The sequence below is a fragment of the Scomber japonicus genome, chromosome 20 (assembly GCF_027409825.1).
Source record: "Scomber japonicus isolate fScoJap1 chromosome 20, fScoJap1.pri, whole genome shotgun sequence".
Classification (NCBI taxonomy): domain Eukaryota; kingdom Metazoa; phylum Chordata; class Actinopteri; order Scombriformes; family Scombridae; genus Scomber; species Scomber japonicus.
The window spans coordinates 21,261,936-21,282,308 of NC_070597.1; the positions used below are offsets into that span (position 1 = coordinate 21,261,936).

General features: G+C 37.4%; 1 long non-coding RNA gene across 2 annotated transcripts in view; it reads left to right on the plus strand.

Moving 5' to 3' along the window:
• Positions 1 to 17,911, plus strand: part of LOC128381741 (uncharacterized) — a 52,745-nt gene extending 34,834 nt beyond the window's left edge. The window contains exons 1-3 of one of the 2 annotated variants that reach the window (XR_008323582.1): positions 8,114 to 8,176; positions 17,312 to 17,393; positions 17,710 to 17,911. This is a non-coding gene — a long non-coding RNA (uncharacterized LOC128381741). Of the gene's footprint in view, positions 1 to 8,113; positions 8,177 to 17,311; positions 17,394 to 17,709 lie in introns of those variants that run through there. The other variant, XR_008323583.1, reaches the window with a different exon arrangement.
• The last annotated feature ends 2,462 nt before the right edge of the window (positions 17,912 to 20,373 follow it).

Sequence of the window (20,373 nt, forward strand, 5' to 3'; positions counted from 1 at the left end):
CTCAACATGTGTGGGGGAGGTTTCTTCAGTTGTGGCCGGCGTGGCTTCAACATCTTCCCCTATGTGAAACATCATTTCTTTCAACACCTCACTGTAGTCTTTGCCACTCATCTTAGCTAGTTGCTTGAGCTCAGCTAAGTATGTCTTGGTAACATTACTTCCAACCTTGGTAGTGTACGTGCTACTGAGTGTCTTCACTTCATAGACAACAGTGGGGTCACCTTGTGCTAAGCACGTGTACGGTAAGTGAGGTTCTAAACCTTCTAAGGCTGAACCGCTAGCATACTCAACGATCAGGTTTTTAAAGAACTCTGACTGCGAATCATCAACAAAAAGGACTCTTTCAATTTTACCATACTGTTTCAGAAAGTCAATAATTTGTTCATCTTGTCGAGTTACCTGAGTTAATCCACTAACAGTTACTGCATTTGGAATTTTGACACCAGACTTTTGTATGAAATCCATACTGGTCATTACTTCAATATTGATGCTCAAATCCAATGGCTCCTGGCTGGCTCGCCACTTCTGTAACCAATTTAGACTTTTAAAAGGGAATTACAGTGTAATAACAACTTGGGATAGCTATGATTTGGACCAGAATCAGAAAGACACTAAATTCGACAGGAGCCACGGTACTGAGCAACAATAATGAGGCAGACACAAGTATAACAGTTGAGTAGCCACTCGTATATTGCTTACAGTGGACCAAATGGTTTGTACAGAATGCCAAATTGTAACCCAACCAGTTGAAAAATAAAAAAGTAGTGTGCACACTATGAACAAAAAAGTGTCCGTTGGGGCCCTTAAATAAAAAAAAGAGTTGTTGCAGGGTTTATTGTTGTAGAGTTTTTACCAGTTCACCTGATTCCAAGGATTCCTTGTAGTGTAAGGTAAGTGTATCATGTGTGAATGAGTGTGTGCGTGGATATCTCCTGGTGCTGATCTTTCTTCAGGGTAGTTGGCTCGCCATCTGTTACAGCAGGAAGTTGTAGTGAACCTCCGACTTTTCAGTCCTCTTAAAAACCTGACCTGTAGACGGGTTCACACAATACATTCAACACTATCCATTCTCAGATGCATCACTAAGGATATTAAATGTCAAAAGATGTAACCCATTACATCTAACTATGACATAAATATTCATCTCTATTCAAATCTCAAATCTCTATCTTTTGTTTCTTTCTGTTGTACAACATTAAATCTAAAATGTATCATTTCTGAGAACTAAATATTAAAGTGCTCACACATTTACCTGTTCATGTAAACAGTTTCAATAATACTTATGGTAAGTAACCAATAACATTCGAAATACAGTTTATCATAAACATATCAGAACCATATACAAATAACAACAATATATATTGAGTTAAACTCAGAGGTATTAAGAAGTGTGCTTGATTTACTTACACTATAGGCCTATTCATGTTAGAAATCTGCACCAAAAAATATCCTCTAGTTGCTTTAAACTCAATTAAAATAACATAAATACCTTCAATAAATTGCATAGAATACAATAAAATAGTTTTACATCCATCACAACATATGAAATTACTCTTTTATCCCTTTAAACTGGCATAAGGAAAATAAAACACTTCCCCTTTAATTGTATACACATCAGGAAAAATAATAAACTCAATGTGCATTTGTTCAGAAATATTTTACCCTTATTCATTTCAATTCGCTCTGAAAAGTTTAATATTACTACTGCTTTCTTTCAGCACACATATAAAACAAGGGGAGAATAGCACCAGAGCAGCTAAGAAGCACATTTCTCACCGTTGCTCTGTGTATTGCGGCGGAGCACGCCGATATTGGACCTCGCAGCAGCTTTTCGGATGAAGAGCAAGCAGTTAGCCTGTTAAGCAGAGAGCTAGCATTAGCATGGACGACGACGGCAAGCGTCAACAAGCTGTAATTTTCATTGGACAATTGGCTCGTCTTACCGACGAAACTCTCCTTCATTCAGTCACTTGGCTCCGGACCTCCACTGGGTAAGTGCTCCGATTCTCTCTTTTTCCCTTTTTCACAGGTAAACTCCGGTTTTTCTCCTGTTTTTCCTCTCCCTCTTAACATGCACCTGCTCTCTCTTCTCTGGCTGATCGGAAAAGACCGGGAAAACAACGCGGCCGCATTTTCTCCAAAGTCCTTCTCTCAGAGCCGACAGGCTGAGCGTGGCCTGCGTAGCCTCTGATTGGCTGCTGAGAACTAGGTACCCCACGTGGGACCATGCGAGTTGAGCGGCGCGTTCAAATGCAGCAGGAAAACCGAGACTCTGGCGATGCAAAACAACAAAGACATAGAAAGCAAACAGTCTCCCCTCTTTTATTGTATTGAGTCAACTGCGCCTCTTTTACACCTGGTTACACTGTTATCATGATTTAGTGCAAATTGTATGTATGAAATATAAATGTTATTTTGGTCTCTAATTTGTCTTTTCAACCCTACAGCCTTGTAACGGACCTGGATAAGAAATACTTTGTGGATCCAACTGCTGAGTGGCTCCCAAGGAGACTTGAGAGGTTAAGTCAGGTAAGTCTAGAGAACACACTCTTAAATTTACAGTTAAAAGAAACCTAAGCAGGAAATCTTGTTCTTGATGATTTTGTGTGTCTATATTCATGTTTACTTTTTTGATATACTGTCAAAAGTCAACAATAATCTTAAGGATGTTGTTCATTTGGTAACACATTGTGAGATGCAGAAAACCTACCCAGTCTCCAAACTAACTCCTCACAAGTTTTAATGTTTTGGGGGTTTTTTGCATTTAGGTGTGTGACTTCAAATCAAATGTAGCATATGTGTGAAAATGTTTCTATAATGTGGGACTTTTAACTAACCAAACTGATATGAACTCTTTTGCTCCACAGAGAGGAATAAAATGTACAGAACTTTAACAAAGCCTTCAATAAACAAGATGAGGATGATGCAACATGACCTTCTGAGCAGAATGGTGGCGCTAATTTTCTGTTAAACTTTTCTAACTTTGATCAAATGTTTTACTTTCTCTATTTTTCAATACATATCAACCAGTGGCTTGGCAAAAATCTTATGAGCAAATTAAAAAAGACGTAAAAAATGTTGTCTTGGTGCTGTTTCTGTACTGATATGCTGTATTCACAGCTTGGACACACATCACTGAACATACTGATGTATATTTATCATGTTATGAAGCCTGTCAGCTGTAGTGAGTTCTTCTAAAATATGACTTATTTTCAAGTTTGGAATCAAGGAAAATATCATATCAGCAACATTTTGGTAAATACAGCTCTTCACTTTGTTGCTGAAAGTTAGTCTCATGTCTGTAGGATTAAGTTACAGTCAGTATTGCCTACCTTATAGTATAAAGACTGCTGGGAAACAACTAGTAAAGCACACTCTGTCCAAAGCTCAAATATCCACCTGCATTAGAGTTTGTTTGACTTTTATGTGGAGTTGAACACAATTGGAATAAATATTTCCCCAAATGTTGATCAGTGTTTTTAATATTTCAGAAAATAAGGATTATAACTAATAACTAATAGATCTGCAGTTTTAAACAGAAACACTTACCTGTATCTTGAAGAGGCTAAAATGCTGAATTTGTATCATTTTTCCACCAAAGAAGTCAATGACACTTATTGAAAAGTCATTAAACATACTTATTATAAAATATTTATTGACATGTCAAAACTACACTTTCATATATGATACATTTTAATGTTATACATGATTGATGAGAAGGAGGTCAAAAGTTAACATTGAAAAATGTTGTGAGCACAGTGATGTCACTAAAAAGTACCAACAGGTGGCTGATGCAGGTTCTACATCTGATTGGTGTTTTATTTATATACAATAAATATATGACACGTGTCTTGTCCCAATCTTTCAGCTCACAGGCTGTTTATTTGAACACAACCTGTCTGATGCCCATCATCGCTGGCTATCCAATCATTCTCCTCACCAGGGGTTTGCTGCTTAGTAGAAAATGAATAGGAGCTGCTGACTGTGTCCAGTTATGACTTTCTGTGTGTTTTAAGGCCCAGCTGATTATGCTGTTATAAGGACACAGTAAGAGTAAGAAAATTGCCTACAAAAATTGTTAGTCTATTGTAATTCCTAAGCAGCTGTTTTTATTATTATTAGAAATTCAAAATAGAAATACTTTAGAACAAAAGCAGTATATGACTGATATTCATGCTGAGTTTTACAGTATTTCAAATTTTTCATTGAGAATGTATCCTATTTAACATGAGAAACTTGATTTCTTTGTAGATCTCAACATTATTTGGGGCATATTAAAGTTTTAACCCCTCATTCCAGAGAAAGCGGAACACAGCTGTTGTGGTTACTCAATGTTTCCTCCCTTAAGGGAATTTAAAAAATATATTGTACATAGAACTGGTATAATTTGCTGAAATCACTGTGAGGCAATTTCAATGTTAAAACCACAAATGTGGAACGAAAGGAAAGAAAGGTGAAACTGTGAAATGTAGCCAACACCTTTTACAAGGCGTTAACAACAGTTAACATTGAAATACTCATGTATTTATAGCAATACAATTTCATAATTAATTGTTTTGACACCATGGCTACATTTCACCATTTCACCTTTCTTTATTTCCACATTTATGGTTTTAACATTGAAATATCTTTTTAGCCTCACAGTGATTTCAACACATCATGCCGGTTCAATACAATACATTTTTTAATCTCTTTATGGAGGAAACATTGAGTAACCACTCAGAACAGATGTGTTCCGCTTTCTCTGGAATGATTATGTCCTCCACATAGGAACATTTCTTCATCTCGCAAGTCACTGCTTTACTCCAGGAGAAGCTCTTCATCATTCACTTTTACTAGATTTCTATTCTTAAGAAACACATCCCAGGACACAAGATGTTGTTCTCTGTTAGCTTTGGAAGTCTCTCATGTTTAACCATGCTGCTTTTCCTTTGTGCATAAGGTGAGTGTGGCTTTGTCTAGATTGGGTGTGCAATTTCAAGAGTTGAGAAAATCATATAAATTGTGTCATGTAAATGAAGAAAACTTAGCCTGTATGAATGTTGCATTATAGTTCATCCTCAATGTTACACCCCTGTGCCAAGGGGTCCTGGACGTGTCGCTCCCTCCTGCTGTACGGCGGTCTCAAATGCTATCATTCACAAACCTGTCAATGCTTGCTACGAACAGAAGGAAAAATGTGAGTAAAAGTACACTCACACAACACTACATTTTATCGCTCAGTGCATTTGGGGTGTTAGTGTCCCTTACCAAGCTTACAATGAGCAGGCAACTCAAGAATGACATTGGAAAATACATGTACTGAGGGTTAAATAAGACGGTTAGCACTCTTATGTCTTTCTTGGAGGGTTAGGGTGTATGTGTTTGTGTATGTGTGGGTGGGCGGGGGGGTGGGGGTGTTGCATTCTATTTGGCACTGAGAGCGTAGAGAGAGAGAGAGACAGAGGACATGTGTTATGTAAGCATTAGGCTAACAGGGAATCCCAAGCACTCATGTGTTGAGTTCCATTTACCTCGGATGCTGGTAGTCGGAGCTGGGAATGATGTGTTCCAGTTCAAGAAGTCATAAAACGAAATATGTTTTTACCAGTTGATAAAAACATATTTCGCTGTATTTTGCAGATACAAACACCATAGCAACACGTCCACAGACAGAAGTTGGACAGTACTGTGTGTGCAACTGATTTAATGAGACACAAAGAAGCCAGAAGTACTAATATTCAGGATACAGAGGGGCAAAAAATATTTAGTCAGCCACCACGTGTGCAAGTTCTCCCATTTAAAAAGATGAGAGAGGCCTGTGATTTTCATCATAGGTACACTTCAACTATGAGAGACAGAATGGGTGGAAAGAATCCAGGAAATCACATTGTAGGATCTTTAATGAATTAATTGGTAAATTCCTCTGTAAAATAAGTATTTGGTCACCTACAAACAAGCAAGATTTCTGGCTCTCACAGACCTGTAACTTCTTCTTTAAGAGGCTCCTCTGTCCTCCACTCGTTACCTGTATTAATGGCACCTGTTTGAACTTGTTATCAGTATAAAAGACACCTATCCACAACCTCAAATAGTCACACTCCAAACTTCACTATGGCCACGACCAAAGAGCTGTCAAAAGACACCAGAAACAAAGTTGTAGACCTGCACCAGACTGGGAAGCCTGAATCTACAATAGGTAAGCAACTTGGTGTGAAGAAATCAACTGTTGGAGCAATTATTAGAAAATGGAAGACATACAAGACCACTGATAATCTCCCTCGATCTGGGGCTCCATACAAGATCTCACCCCGTGGGGTCAAAATGATCACGAGAACGGTGAGCAAAAATCCCAGAACCACACAGGGGCACCAAGTGAATCACCTGCAGAGAGCTGGGACCAAAGTAACCAAATCCTGCAGTGCCAGACGTGTCCCCCTGCTTAAGCCTGCTTAAGCCAGTACATGTCCAGGCCTGTCTGAAGTTTGCTAGAGAGCATTTGGATGATCCAGAAGAGGATTGGGAGAATGTCATATGGTCAGATGAAACCAAAAGAGAACTTTTTGGTAAAAACTCAACTTGTTTTGTTTGGAAGAGAAAGAATGCTGAGTTGCATCCAAAGAACACCATACTTACTGTGAAGCATGGGTGTGGAAACATCATGCTTTGGGGCTGTTTTTCTGCAAAGGGACCAGAACGACTGATCCGTGTAAAGAAAGGAAAGAATGAATGTGGCCATGTATCGTGAGATTTTTAGTGAAAACCTCCTTCCATCACCGCCCGGGCAACAAAGGAGTGGCTTCGTAAGAAGCATTTCATGGTCCTGGAGTGGCCTAGCCAGTCTCCAGATTTTAACCCCATAGAAAATCTTTGTGTGTGATTTTCTGGATTTTTTTTTTTCTCATTTTGTCTCTCATAGTTGAGGTATACCTATGATGAAAATTACAGGCCTCATCTTTTTAAGTGGGAGAACTTGCACAGTTAGTGGCTGACTAAATACTTTTTTGCCCGACTGTATTACTACAACTATACTGTTGATGCATAGGGCTTGGATCTTGGATTTTGAGGTTGGGGCTGGTGAGCTTCTTCTAATGTTCTGAGTCGAAAATCTGACTTCAGGGGGCATTCCAGTTGAAATTTCCGATTGGGAACTTGGAAATTCTGACTTAGAGCTAAAGCAAGAAGAGGGGTTGAACAGAATTGTAATATTTCCCCAAATGTTGAGCAGTGTTTTTAATATCTGCAGTTAAAACCAAATGTCTATAAAAATTCAAATAACTTTATTAGCATGACTGTAACTGTATATTGTTGCTAAGGCACTGTATGAATAATGAATGGTAAAATGGACTGTACTTATAATTTATAATCTTATATAGCACTTTTCTAGTCGTTATGATCACTCAAAGCACTTTTACACTTTGTGTCATTGACCCATTCACACACTGATGGCAGGGCCTACAATGCAGGGTGCCAACCTACTCATCATTCATACACATTCACACATGGTTGGCACAGCAACGGGAGCAATTTGGGGAGTTAAGTGTCTTGCCCAAGGACACATCAACATGTGGACTGGAGGAGCCGGGAATCGTACCACCAATCTTCCAATTGGTGGACGACCGCTCTACCTCCTGGGCCACAGACAACAGTCTATATTCTGTAATTGAATGATGACTATTACAGAATACAGACACCTATACTTCTACATGTCTGTATTATATATTCTTTACAGTTTACAGAACTCCAACAGCAGAATTAACACATTTTATTAATCAAAAAAACTAACTGTACTTTTGGAAGGAAAACTTAAAGAATAAAGTTATACTGAAGAAAACGAACCATTTGACATAGAAGCTACCAAATAGAATGTGTTTGTCTTCTTTAAACCACATACCATAGTGCTTATTGGTGAGCTCTTAGACAAATGTAGCTAAATGACATTTGTGTGATTCTGCAGCATATCTTACTGTCCTGACTCCTAACTTATTTATAGTATCTTACTACTGTACTAATGTTGTTCTCTCTGTATGTGATGTGTTGTAGGGCGTTTTCAGCGTACCACGAGTGAGTCCCCCGAAGAGCCAATCGACCCCACGTGCTGCATGGTGTGCTCCAAAGCCAGAATCAACAGCATTGTCATCAGCTGCCATATACAGAAGAAAACCACTTTCCCTAATTGTCAAATAGATGCGTACATGTAAGGAAAAGTATTCAATGACACATAAGCTTGTTTTCTATCTGTATTTGTTGTGTGTTTGATCAATTTCACCTACAAATCTAATCATGAGCAAACACATGAGATTTAATGTGAAGAACTTTTCAGAATCACTCCTGGGAATCACACTGATCAGTCAATTTAGGATTAAAAACATTCCTACCTCAGAGCAGGACTGAACATTTATCAAGTGTGCTACTCTTACTTTCAGTGAGATGGCAACACCTATTGAGAGCATGATGTCTGTGTTTTGCTTCAGTCCAAGCTACAAAGTAGAAACAGTTAAGCTGTGGGGGGCATTTTGTCGAGGCACCTTTATGTTGTTTTTTTCTTTGAATGAGTTATCTGTCTGTATCTACGTGCTATGTAGCCTTCATAGACTGTAAACACGGCTACTCACATGCAGACCCGGCCCTAACCAATGTGGCGCCCAAGGCAAGACTTTAGGTGGCACCCCCCTTGCATCGAAGTAAATTCCACTGCTGGTGTACATACTCACAAGAAACTGAATAGCGTTATCTTGGACATTCTTTTATTTAAAGAAAGCAATTGCCCAATCAAAATACTTAGAACAAATTAGAAACTATACTTACAACTATAATAAAAGGGTGGAAAAGGAATAGCATTTTGATTGACTATTACAAGCTAAGAAAACCTTAGCTAACCAGATGTCAATAAAAATGCTGAATAGATCGAATATTTACACATTTCCCTGAGGAAACCCAGCGAGCACTAACCCTAATTTCAACGTTTGATTTCCGGTAAAAAATAGGTTGATATGAGGTCTGAACGTCTTTCAACGTCTTTTCAACCGTCTAAAAACAGTTACAACATCAACGTGTCACAAAACACACATTTGTTTGCTTTCGGTTGATAATTAGCTCAGTTGTAGCTCTCTGCAGAGATTGTATTGATTATTTTGACGTTTTTCTATAAATGAGAGGAGGTGAAATGACGTCTAAACAAAACGTAATTTCAAAGCATTTAATGTTGAATAAAATATAATAAATATGAAACTATATATAGGTTATGTCTTTACACTAAAGCTGGGACTTTTCTATACAGCAATTCCGGGTGAAATGTTTTCTATGTGAAAGTTGAATAAATGTCTCCATATAGCCGGTAAAAAACTTTCACTTTTCAACCAATTTTCAACGTCTTTTCACTAGTTACCATAGACGTCTTTTAGGCGTCTTGCTGGGAAGTAAGGTGGGAGTAGTTACATTACTATTATCCATCCAATACTTAGGCCCTTCCATAACATTAACTGGCTGGTTATGCTAATGGTTAACAACGTTATCGTCGTTCTGCAACAGACAAATAATGTCATGACATCATCTTGATTGTAACATTACCTCTGTCTTTGTCTCGTTTTCCTCCTCTTCTTTTCTTGTTTTCCTCCCCTGGGCACCAGACAGTTTGGGACATTTTGACATGTTGTTGTCGAGCTTGCCTTGGGGTCACGTTAAAAAATGACCATCCTCCCCCAGGTAGCAGGTACAGTCTAATTAGTGGGGGGGGGGGGGGTCTTAGGAAAGTAACGTGTCATCATTATTATTAGTATTCCTATTTAACAGGCTTTGCTATGCAGTTAAATTAATGTGGGCTTATTATCTTCATATTAAGACATGATACCAAGTAGTTTTAAGAATAGTGGAAGTTAAATTTTTTTTCTTCCCCCGTTTGTGGCGCCCCCTGGATGGACGGCGCCCTTAGCATTTGCCTATACTGCCTATGCCACGGGCCGGCTCTGCTCACATGGGTTAAAGAATTAAACGTAGCCTTACATTGGTCTACTTTGACAGAGCTGTTTGAAATCAACCCTTTTGATCCACATCATTTTACATTACCTAAAATGTGGCATCTTGCACATGTTCCACAGGACCATGTTGCAAACCATGAGCTGTGGTGCAACACTATATTGCACCTTTTCTTCCACTGTGCAGTTCCCCTTTAATTATACCTCCTCTTAACTTATGTTACTGATATGATGATATTTAGATTCAGTAGCCTATCCAGCAAAGAAGACATGATTGTGTTCACATAAGCTTTATTTCACTCTACTATGTCCCATGGAGCAATGTTGTCAAGAATAGATCCTAATTTGACACAATGTACAATCCTCTCATTGGTGTGATGCTATGGTACTGATTGACAGATGGAGGAAAAGCACTGAAATATGCAGAGATGTACCTGTAAAGACAGTGAGGAATTAGATGCCTGCAAGTAAACGCATGTTTTTTTAGAAAGTCAACTTCAGAAATGTTTTATGAGAAAGAAAATGGGTTTAACATGTTTGTTAGACCTCAAATATACACATGATGTGTTAATGCATGAATGAGAAACACTCAATGTGAGCAGAAACTTTGTCCACTAGGAAACTTCACAAGTCACTTTTACATACTGAAATCACATAGGTGCAAACACCCGAATAGCCTCAAAGAAATGGGACAATATTTAATGAAATTTCATGTCTTGCCAAGAAGATTGACATTTTATGATTACATGAATTGCATTGGCTTAGCTTATCTTAAAACCAGTACATAAACAGAAATGTAAAAGTTACAGTTTGTGGTTTTATGAGGCACTATTTCTCATGTACACCTGGGAATGAATTTACTTCCTAGAGTCTTGTCATCACCATGTTGATCATCAAGAGCCTGTTACATTATGGAACTACCTCTAAAACCATATACATTGTCATTTCTACATCTCTGTTTGTGTATGGATTAAATAAATGATACCATGTATTAATTGGTCTGGTTTGAGGTCCTACTTGGAGTAATTCAGTTAGTCAGGTTAGCTGTGTTGATGGTAAGCTAAGCTAATCACCCTCCAGCTTTAGAATGCTTATGAGCAAATTAAAAATTATAATTAATAATTATTAATTATTAATAATTAAAAAAGACGTGAAAATGTTGTCTTGGTGCTGTTTCTGTACTGATATGCTGTATTCACAGCTTGGACACACATCACTGAACATACTGATGTATATTTATCATGTTATGAAGCCTGTCAGCTGTAGTGAGTTCTTCTAAAATATGACTTATTTTCAAGTTTGGAATAAAGGAAAATATATCAGCTACATTTTGGTAAATACAGTTCTTCACTTTGTTGCTGAAAGTTAGTCTCATGTCTGTAGGATTAAGTTACAGTCAGTATTGCCTACCTTATAGTATAAAGACTGCTGGGAAACAACTAGTAAAGCACACTCTGTCCAAAGCTCAAATATCCACTTGCAACAGAGTTTGTTTGAGTTTTATGTGGAGTTGAACACAATTGGAATAAATATTTCCCCAAATGTTGATCAGTGTTTTTAATATTTCAGAAAATAAGTATTATAACTAATAACTAATAGATCTGCAGTTTTAAACAGAAACACTTACCTGTATCTTGAAGAGGCTAAAATGCTGAATTTGTATCATTTTTCCACCAAAGAAGTCAATGAAGTCATTAAACATCCTTATTCTAAAATATTTATTGACATGTCAAAACTACACTTTCATATATGATACATTGTAATGTTATACATGATTGATGAGAAGGAGGTCAAAAGTTAACATTGAAAAATGTTCTGAGCACAGTGATGTCACTAAAAAGTACCAACAGGTGGCTAATGCAGGTTCTACATCTGATTGGTGTTTTATTTATATACAATAAATATATGACAGGTGTCTTGTCCCAATCTTTCAGCTCACAGGCTGTTTATTTGAACACAACCTGTCTGATGCTCATCATCGCTGGCTATCCCATCATTCTCCTCACCAGGGGTTTGCTGCTTAGTAGAAAATGAATAGGAGCTGCTGGCTGCGTCCAGTTGTCACTTTCTGTGTGTTTTAAGGCCCAGCTGATTTTGCTGTTAAAAGGTTTTAGCACAGTTAGAAAATCACTTACATGAGCGTGTGAGTGATACAGCAGCATCATAGTTTACATCAATTCCCAATGACAAAGGCAGCTATACAGGTGAGTCTTATGAACTTAAATACCAGTTTAATGAACTGTAAGTGTTGCCCCTTTAACTTGATGGGAGTTAGGAGGAGTAGCTGCTGCTGAAGCTATGGCGGTCGCTGTATATATTAACACAGAGGCAGACAACATCAGCTTCCTTTCCACACAGCTGCAGGATTTATTCTACTGCCTCTCTGTGTGTTTTAAGTTCCCCCTGACCGTTATGCGCCCTCTGCTGACATCTTTTAGTATTACACAATCACTGTAACCAGTAAAGTACACTGTAATTGGCATTTAAATCATGGTTTAGGACACAATTAAAATCAATTATTATTTTTTAACAATCGTTGTAACATAGTCCCTTAATGAACTGACTTTTTTAACATCTTTGATACGAAGTGTGGGAGGGGAACAGCACTGAGATGACCTGGAAGAGAGTAGCTTGGCATCAGCGAGTTTACTCCTGCATCCCACTGCTGGTATGATGGCTGACCCAGTGTGCCATAAGTGAACATCTGTCTTGGCCTGCCTGTCCGTCGGAATCTTCTGATGGTTTCTGCCTCTGCTTTAATGTTCATCTTCCTCTGCTATTATGTTATCCAGTAGCCTGTATTGTGGTTCCTCCTCCAATGTTACATCTTCTAGAGCTCTGTCCTGTGCTTGTGATACATTTTCCCTCTGGTCCAGGGTGTCTGTTTCCTCTCTGACAGCGGGGTGAAACTCACAAGCTTTGGCCCTTAGTCTTTGCTCTGTCTGTGGATGGTGTTCTGTTTGTTGCTGCTCTGTCTGTTGAAATCTCACTAACCTGTAGCATGACATCGGTTTAGGATACAATTAAAATCAATTATTATTTTTTAACAATCGTTGTAACACAGTCCCTTAATGAACTGACTTTTTTAACATCTTTGAAATTTCCTTTATATCACCTTTTAAGTACATATGCTGCATTTTTAACCCTTTACATAAGTCTAAAAATGACTATTATCAGATTTTTTAAAAAGGACCTGAATCATTGGTTAATGAGGCATTTCTTCTTCAGTTCTTTTCTCTGCATGCTTTTTAATCATCACACTGTGATCTTCTGATCCAGATGTTTGTGGATTTTAGATGTGGAAGTGATAATTGTGTTTTTGTTTTTCTCTCTGTGGTGGACCCATACACCCAGTGTGACCTTCCGTCCGTATGTGTGTGTGTGTGTGTGTGTGTGTGTGTGTGTGTGTGTGTGTGTGTGTAATACTGTGTACGTTTCCCACAAATCTCATTCTGTATAGCTAGGTAAGTGAGTGGTTGAACTTGTGGCTTGACAACAAAGGTCATGGTTCAAACAGTCAAAACTTTTTTTGTGTGTGATTTCACTCCGTTACGCCTTCACTGAGGTAATTTTAATGAGAAACTTTGATCATCCAGTAACAAACACAGAGGTGTTGCTTCCTCTCTGCATGAGCAATGAGAGGGTGTGTGTTTCCTCCTATTTGCAGCATTTATACCCACAAGTGTTTGCCTTGTAAGTCAGAGATCTACCGCTCTGTGACCAGAACGTGATAGACCAGCGAGGGGTTGACTTTTACCAGATCTTTACTGTACAAAGACACGTTGATCACCTTGGACTCAGGATGGCTTTCTCCATTAGATTTGGACTGCTTTGCATGTGCTCTATCATGCTGCTTTTTCTCCCTGCACAAGGTGAGTGTGGCTTTGCCTACTAGTGAGTAAAGTAGTTTTTGAAGGATAACAGAATATGCATGTAAACTGTATGTTTCAAGGCTCAGATTGAAGTCTAACATGAATATCTGATGAGAGCCTTTATTATCAGTAATCACTGTATTCCTGGTTTAAAGGGTTAAGTAAATCACACATTGTATTGTATAGCAAGAAATTGGATACTATGACATAAACAACTTAAACCAATTTTTTTTAAATCAAATTCAAATAGCTTTATTGGCATGATCACAACACAAAGTTTTGCCAAGGCACTGTATAAGTAATGGATGTTGTATTATATGTTTTGAATTGTTTATGGAACTCCAACAGCAGAATTAACATCTTTCCTTAATCAAGAAACTAACTGTACTTTTTGAAGGAAAACTCAAAGAATAAAGTTACACTGAAGAAAAAGAAACTCCAGACATAGTAGCTAGCAGTGTTGTGCGGGTCGAGCTGCGACCCGCGGATATCCGTGGGTCGGGCGGGTTCGCGTTCAATTTTTTAAAAATATTTATGAGAAAGAAGAAGAAGACAAACTTTAAAATAAAACTGTTATTAATATCGCTATGTGACTACTTTTGTGCGGACTCTATCTGCTGTGTTTTGAATCTCCATGGCAACGGGAGAGAGTTGAATCTTGATGGTGCCATTTTTCCACAATCTCTTCAGATCAAACCTGACGCTATGTCCTAACACAGTTGGGTGTCACTCCGAATCAACATTATGGTTGTGCTCAATCAATAATAACCTACACGGATGTGTTTCATAGCTTAGTGACGCTAAAGTTAAATTGTGATCAGAAGATTAATTCACCTCTCGATCTGTGAGAGTCATCAGCTATAAATATCATTATATGCTCTGCGCTTCTTCAGTTTAAACATATGTTTTGTTGAAATATCATTGTTACCTACAGTATATTCTATTATCTATTACTTCAATTCAAACAAGTGATCAAAGATCAGTTCACTAAAATGTAACCTCTCAGATCTTATAGCAGATAGTTTTGACTACGTTTGGCACGTGAGCACACTTGTGTGTGTTTGTATTTGTGTGCACGGCAGAGAGATGCTTTCAGCAATCGTTCAATAAAGAACGATGTAAAAATCAATCTTATAGTGTATTTGTTGTTGTTTGGTATTCAATTAATTTTTCATGAAATTGTATCATAATCTTTACTGCGAATCCAGTCCAAATCCATGTCTATCTATGGCTTACAGTGTCACAAATGAGTGCTCATCGGTAGGTTCCATGGCAACACGTTCACTGGCTTTATTTTTTTTTTCTCGGGTTGGGTCAGGTTCGGGTCATTATCAGCGCATTTTTTTGCGGGTCGGACGGGGCGGGTTGGATCTCCTGGCGGGTCGGGTTGGGGCAGGTGTTAAAAAAAGCCGACCCGCGCATCACTGGTAGCTAGCAATTAGATTTTTTGTTGTCTTCTTTAAGCCACATACCTTAGTGCTTATTGGTGAGCTCTTATAACCGACAAAACGTAGCTGAATGGCATTTGTATGTTGATGCAGCACAATTAATGTCCTAATTAACTGATAGTATCTTATTACTGTACTAATGTTATTCTATGTCTGTATGTGCTGTGTTGTAGGGCGATTTCAGCGTACCACAAATGAGTCCCAAGAAGTTGGACTCATACCCGCATCCTGTACGACGTCCTCAAAAGCCCGCATCAACTCTACTGTCATCAGCTGCTTTCATCAGAAAAAGAACGCACGCAAAGGTCGTCCACTAGAGGCATACATGTAAGTAAAAGTATTCACTGACGCATAAGCTTGTTTTATGACTGTATTTGTGGTGTGTTTGATCAGTTTTACCAACAAAGCTAATCATGAGCAGACAAACCAGATTTAATGTGAAGAACTTTTCAGAATCACGCTGCTCAGTCATTTTAGGATTAAAAACTAAACATAAGGAAAAACTAAAATATATGGGGTGCCGTTTGTAAAGCGGCTCACGCTGAAAATAACAGCAACATTTTGTCACATTTAGCTTCAAACAATGTTTAAAAAACTGGTGTGAATTTTTGAGTCACTTTTTTGCACATTTACAACAATATGTGTCAGCTTAGAGATATTTTAAATATTTAAATCCAAATGTTAAATGTTAAATTTAAATGCTAAATCTAAATCTAAATGTTAAATGTTAAATCTTAATGCTAAATCTAAATCTAAATGTTAAATGTAAATGCTAAATGTTAAATGTAAATCTAAATGTTAAATTTAAATGCTAAATCTAAATGTTAAATTTAAATGCTAAATCTAAATCTAAATGTTAAATCTAAATGTTAAATCTAAATCTAAATGTTAAATCTAAATCTAAATGTTAAATCTAAATGTTACATTAAAATGTTAAATCTAAATGTTACATTAAAATGTTAAATCTAAATCTAAATGTTAAATCTAAATGTTTCGAGTGAAACTAAATATTTAGCTAATATTCAAATTCAAATGCTGGTAACAGGAAGTAACAAAATAAAAGCTCAAGGAGGTCAGAGTGTGTTTATAGTGGCAAATAACAAATGAACCCAATCTTATCCGGGGAAAGGAGGGAGGGTGGGATGACAGATCAGTCATAGTGAGCCCCATTGTGGATGGCTGTAGTGGCTACAGGTCATAAGTCCGGCACCCTTCATAAAAGTGACACTAAAAACTCACAGTACCATTAAAATAAAGTTTCTCCAACCGTGTTTGTCATATTGGGTAGTTATTATCACGATAATCCATGTCCAAGAGTCCATTTCCCCGGATAAGATGGGGTTTATTCGTTACTCAATGTGAGCAGAAACTTTGTCCACTAGGAAACTTCACAAGTCACTTTTACATACTGAAATCACATAGGTGCATACACCTGAATAGCCTCAAAGAAATGGGACAACATTTACTGAAATGTGCTTTCTTGCCAAGGCTTAGATGAGAAGATTGACATTTTATGATTACATGAATTGCATTGGCTTAGCTTAGCTTAGCTTAAAACCAGTACATAAACAGAAATGTAAAAGTTACAGTTTGTGGTTTTATGAGGCATTATTTCTCATGTACACCTGGGAATGAATTTACTTCCTAGAGTCTTGTCATCACCATGTTGATCACCAAGAGCCTGTTACATTATGGAACTACCTCTAAAACCATATACATTGTCATTTCTACATCTCTGTTTGTGTATGGATTAAATAAATGAGATACCATGTATAAATTAGTCTGGTTTGAGGTCCTACTTGGAGTAATTCAGTTAGTCGGTTTAGCTGTGTTGATGCTAAGCTAAGCTAATCACCCTCCAGCTTTAGAACTATACTTAATGTACAGACATGAAAGTGGGGTCAACTAACTCTCAGTAATAAGATAAGAATGTTAAAATGTTATAGTATGCTTTTATAGTTAATGCTGTTATCATGAAATTGTTTGTATGAAATATAAATGTTATTTTAGTCTCTAATCTGTTTTTTCAACCCTACAGCTTTGAAACGGACCAGCATAAGCAATACTGTGTGGATCCAACTGCTGAGTGGCTCCCGAGGAGACTTAAGAGGTTAGAACAGGTAAGTCTAGAGAATACACTCTTAAATTTACAGCTAAAAGAAACCTAAGAAGGAAATATTGTTCTTGATGATTTTGTGTTTCTATATTCATGTTTACTTTTTTGATATACTGTCAAAAGTCAACAATAATCTTAAGGATGTTGTTCATTTGGTAACACATTGTGAGATGCAGAAAACCTACCCAGTCTCCAAACTAGCTCCTCACAAGTTTTAATGTTTTGTCCTTTTTGGCATTTAGGAGTTTTAGTGTGTGACTTCAAATCGAATGCAGCAACTTTTAACTAACCAAACTGATATGAACTCTTTTGCTCCACAGAGAGGAATAAAATGTACAGACCTTTAACAAAGCCTTCAATAACCAAGATGAGGATGATGCAACATGACCTTCTGAGCAGAATGGTGGCGCTAATTTCTGTTAAACTTTTCTAACTTTGATCAAATGTTTTACTTTCTCTATTTTTCAATACATATTAACAAGTGGCTTGGCAAAAATCTTACTATCTTATAAGCAAATTAAAAAAGATGTGAAAAATGTTGTCTTGGTGCTGTTTCTGTACTGATATGCTGTATTCACAGCTTGGACACACATCACTGAACATACTGATGTATATTTATCATGTTATGAAGCCTGTCAGCTATAGTGAGTTCTTCTAAAATATGACTTATTTTCAAGTTTGGAATCAAGGAAAATATCATATCAGCAACATTTTGGTAAATACAGTTCTTCACTTTGTTGCTGAAAGTTAGTCTCATGTCTGTAGGATTAAGTTACAGTCAGTATTGCCTACCTTATAGTATAAAGACTGCTGGGAAACAACTAGTAAAGCACACTCTGTCCAAAGCTCAAATATCCACCTGCAACAGAGTTTGTTTGAGTTTTATGTGGACTTGAACACAATTGTGATAAATATTTCCCCAAATGTTGATCGGTGTTTTTAATATTTCAGAAAATAAGGATTATAACTAATAACTAATAGATCTGCAGTTTTAAACAGAAACACTTACCTGTATCTTGAAGAGACTAAAATGCTGAATTTGTATCATTTTTACACCAAAGAAGTCAATGAAACTTATTGAAAAGTCATTAAACATCCTTATTATAAAATATTTATTGACATGTCAAAACTACACTTTCATATATGATACATTTTAATGTTATACATGATTGATGAGAAGGAGGTCAAAAGTTAACATTGAAAAATGTTCTGAGCACAGTGATGTCACTAAAACATACCAACAGGTGGCTGATGCAGGTTCTACATCTGATTGGTGTTTTATTTATATACAATAAATATATGACAGGTGTCTTGTCCCAATCTTTCAGCTCACAGGCTGTTTATTTGAACACAACCTGTCTGATGCTCATCATCGCTGGCTATCCCATCATTCTCCTCACCAGAGGTTTGCTGCTTAGTAGAAAATGAATAGGAGCTGCTGACTGCGTCCAGTTGTCACTTTGTGTGTTTTAAGGCCCAGCTGATTATGCTGTTATAAGGACACAGTAAGATTAAGAAAATTGCCTACAAAAATTGTTAGTCTATTGTAATCCCTAAGCAGCTGTTTTTATTTTTATTAGTAATTCAAAGTACAAATACTTTAGTACATAAGCAGTATATGACTGATATTCATGCTGAGTTTTACAGTATTTCAAACTTATTTGAATTGAGAATTGAGAATTTATCCTGTTTAACATGAGAAGCTTGATTTCTTTGTAGATCTCAACATTATTTGGGGCATATTAACGTTTTAACTCCTCATACCAGAGAAAGAGGAACACAGCTGTGGTGGTTACTCAATGTTTCCTCCCTAAAGGGATTTAAAAAAATGTACTGTACATACAACTGGTATAATTTGCTGAAATCACTGTGAGGCAATTTCAATGTTAAAACCACAAATGTGGAACGAAAAGGAAAGAAAGGTGAAACTGTGAAATGTAGCCAACACCTTTTACAAGGCGTTAACAACAGTTAACATTGAAATACTCATGTATTTATAGTAATACAATTTCATAATTAATTGTTTTGACACCATGGCTACATTTTGACACCATGGCTACATTTCACCATTTCACCTTTCTTTATTTCCACATTTATGGTTTTATCATTGAAATATCTTTTTTGCCTCACAGTGATTTCAACACATCATACCGGTTCAATACAATACATTTTTTTAATCTCTTTATGGAGGAAAGATTGAGTAACCACTCACAACAGCTGTGTTCCACTTTCTCTGGAATGATTATGTCCTCCACATAGGAATATTTCTTCATCTTGCAAGTCATTGCTTTACTCCAGGAGAAGCTCTTCATCATTCACTTTTACTAGATTTCTATTCTTAAGAAACACATCCCAGGACACAAGATGTTGTTCTCTGTTAGCTTTGGAAGTCTCTCATGTTTAACCATGCTGCTTTTCCTTTGTGCACAAGGTGAGTGTGGCTTTGTCTAGATTGGGTGTGCAATTTCAAGAGTTAAGAAAATCATATAAATTGTATCATGTAAAAGAAGAAAACTTAGCCTGTATGAATGTTGCATTATAGTGCATCCTCAATGTTACACCCCTGTGCCAAGGGGTCCTGGACGTGTCGCTCCCTCCTGCTGTACGGCGGTCTCAAATGCTTCCATTCACAAACCTGTCAATGCTTGCTACGAACAGAAGGAAATCACATTTGTGGGCTGTAGAATACATGCTTATATGTAAGTAAAAGAACACTCACACAACACAAAATTTTTCGCTCAGTGCATTTGGGGTGTTAGTGTCCCCTACCAAGCTTACAATGAGCAGGCAACTCAAGAATGACATTGGAAAATACATGTACTGAGGGTTAAATAAGACGGTTAGCACTCTTATGTCTTTCTTGGAGGGTTAGGGTGTTTGTGTGTGTGTGGGTGGGGGTGGGGGTGTTGCATTCTATTCGGCACTGAGAGCGTAGAGAGAGAGAGAGACAGAGGACATGTGTTATGTAAGCATTAGGCTAACGG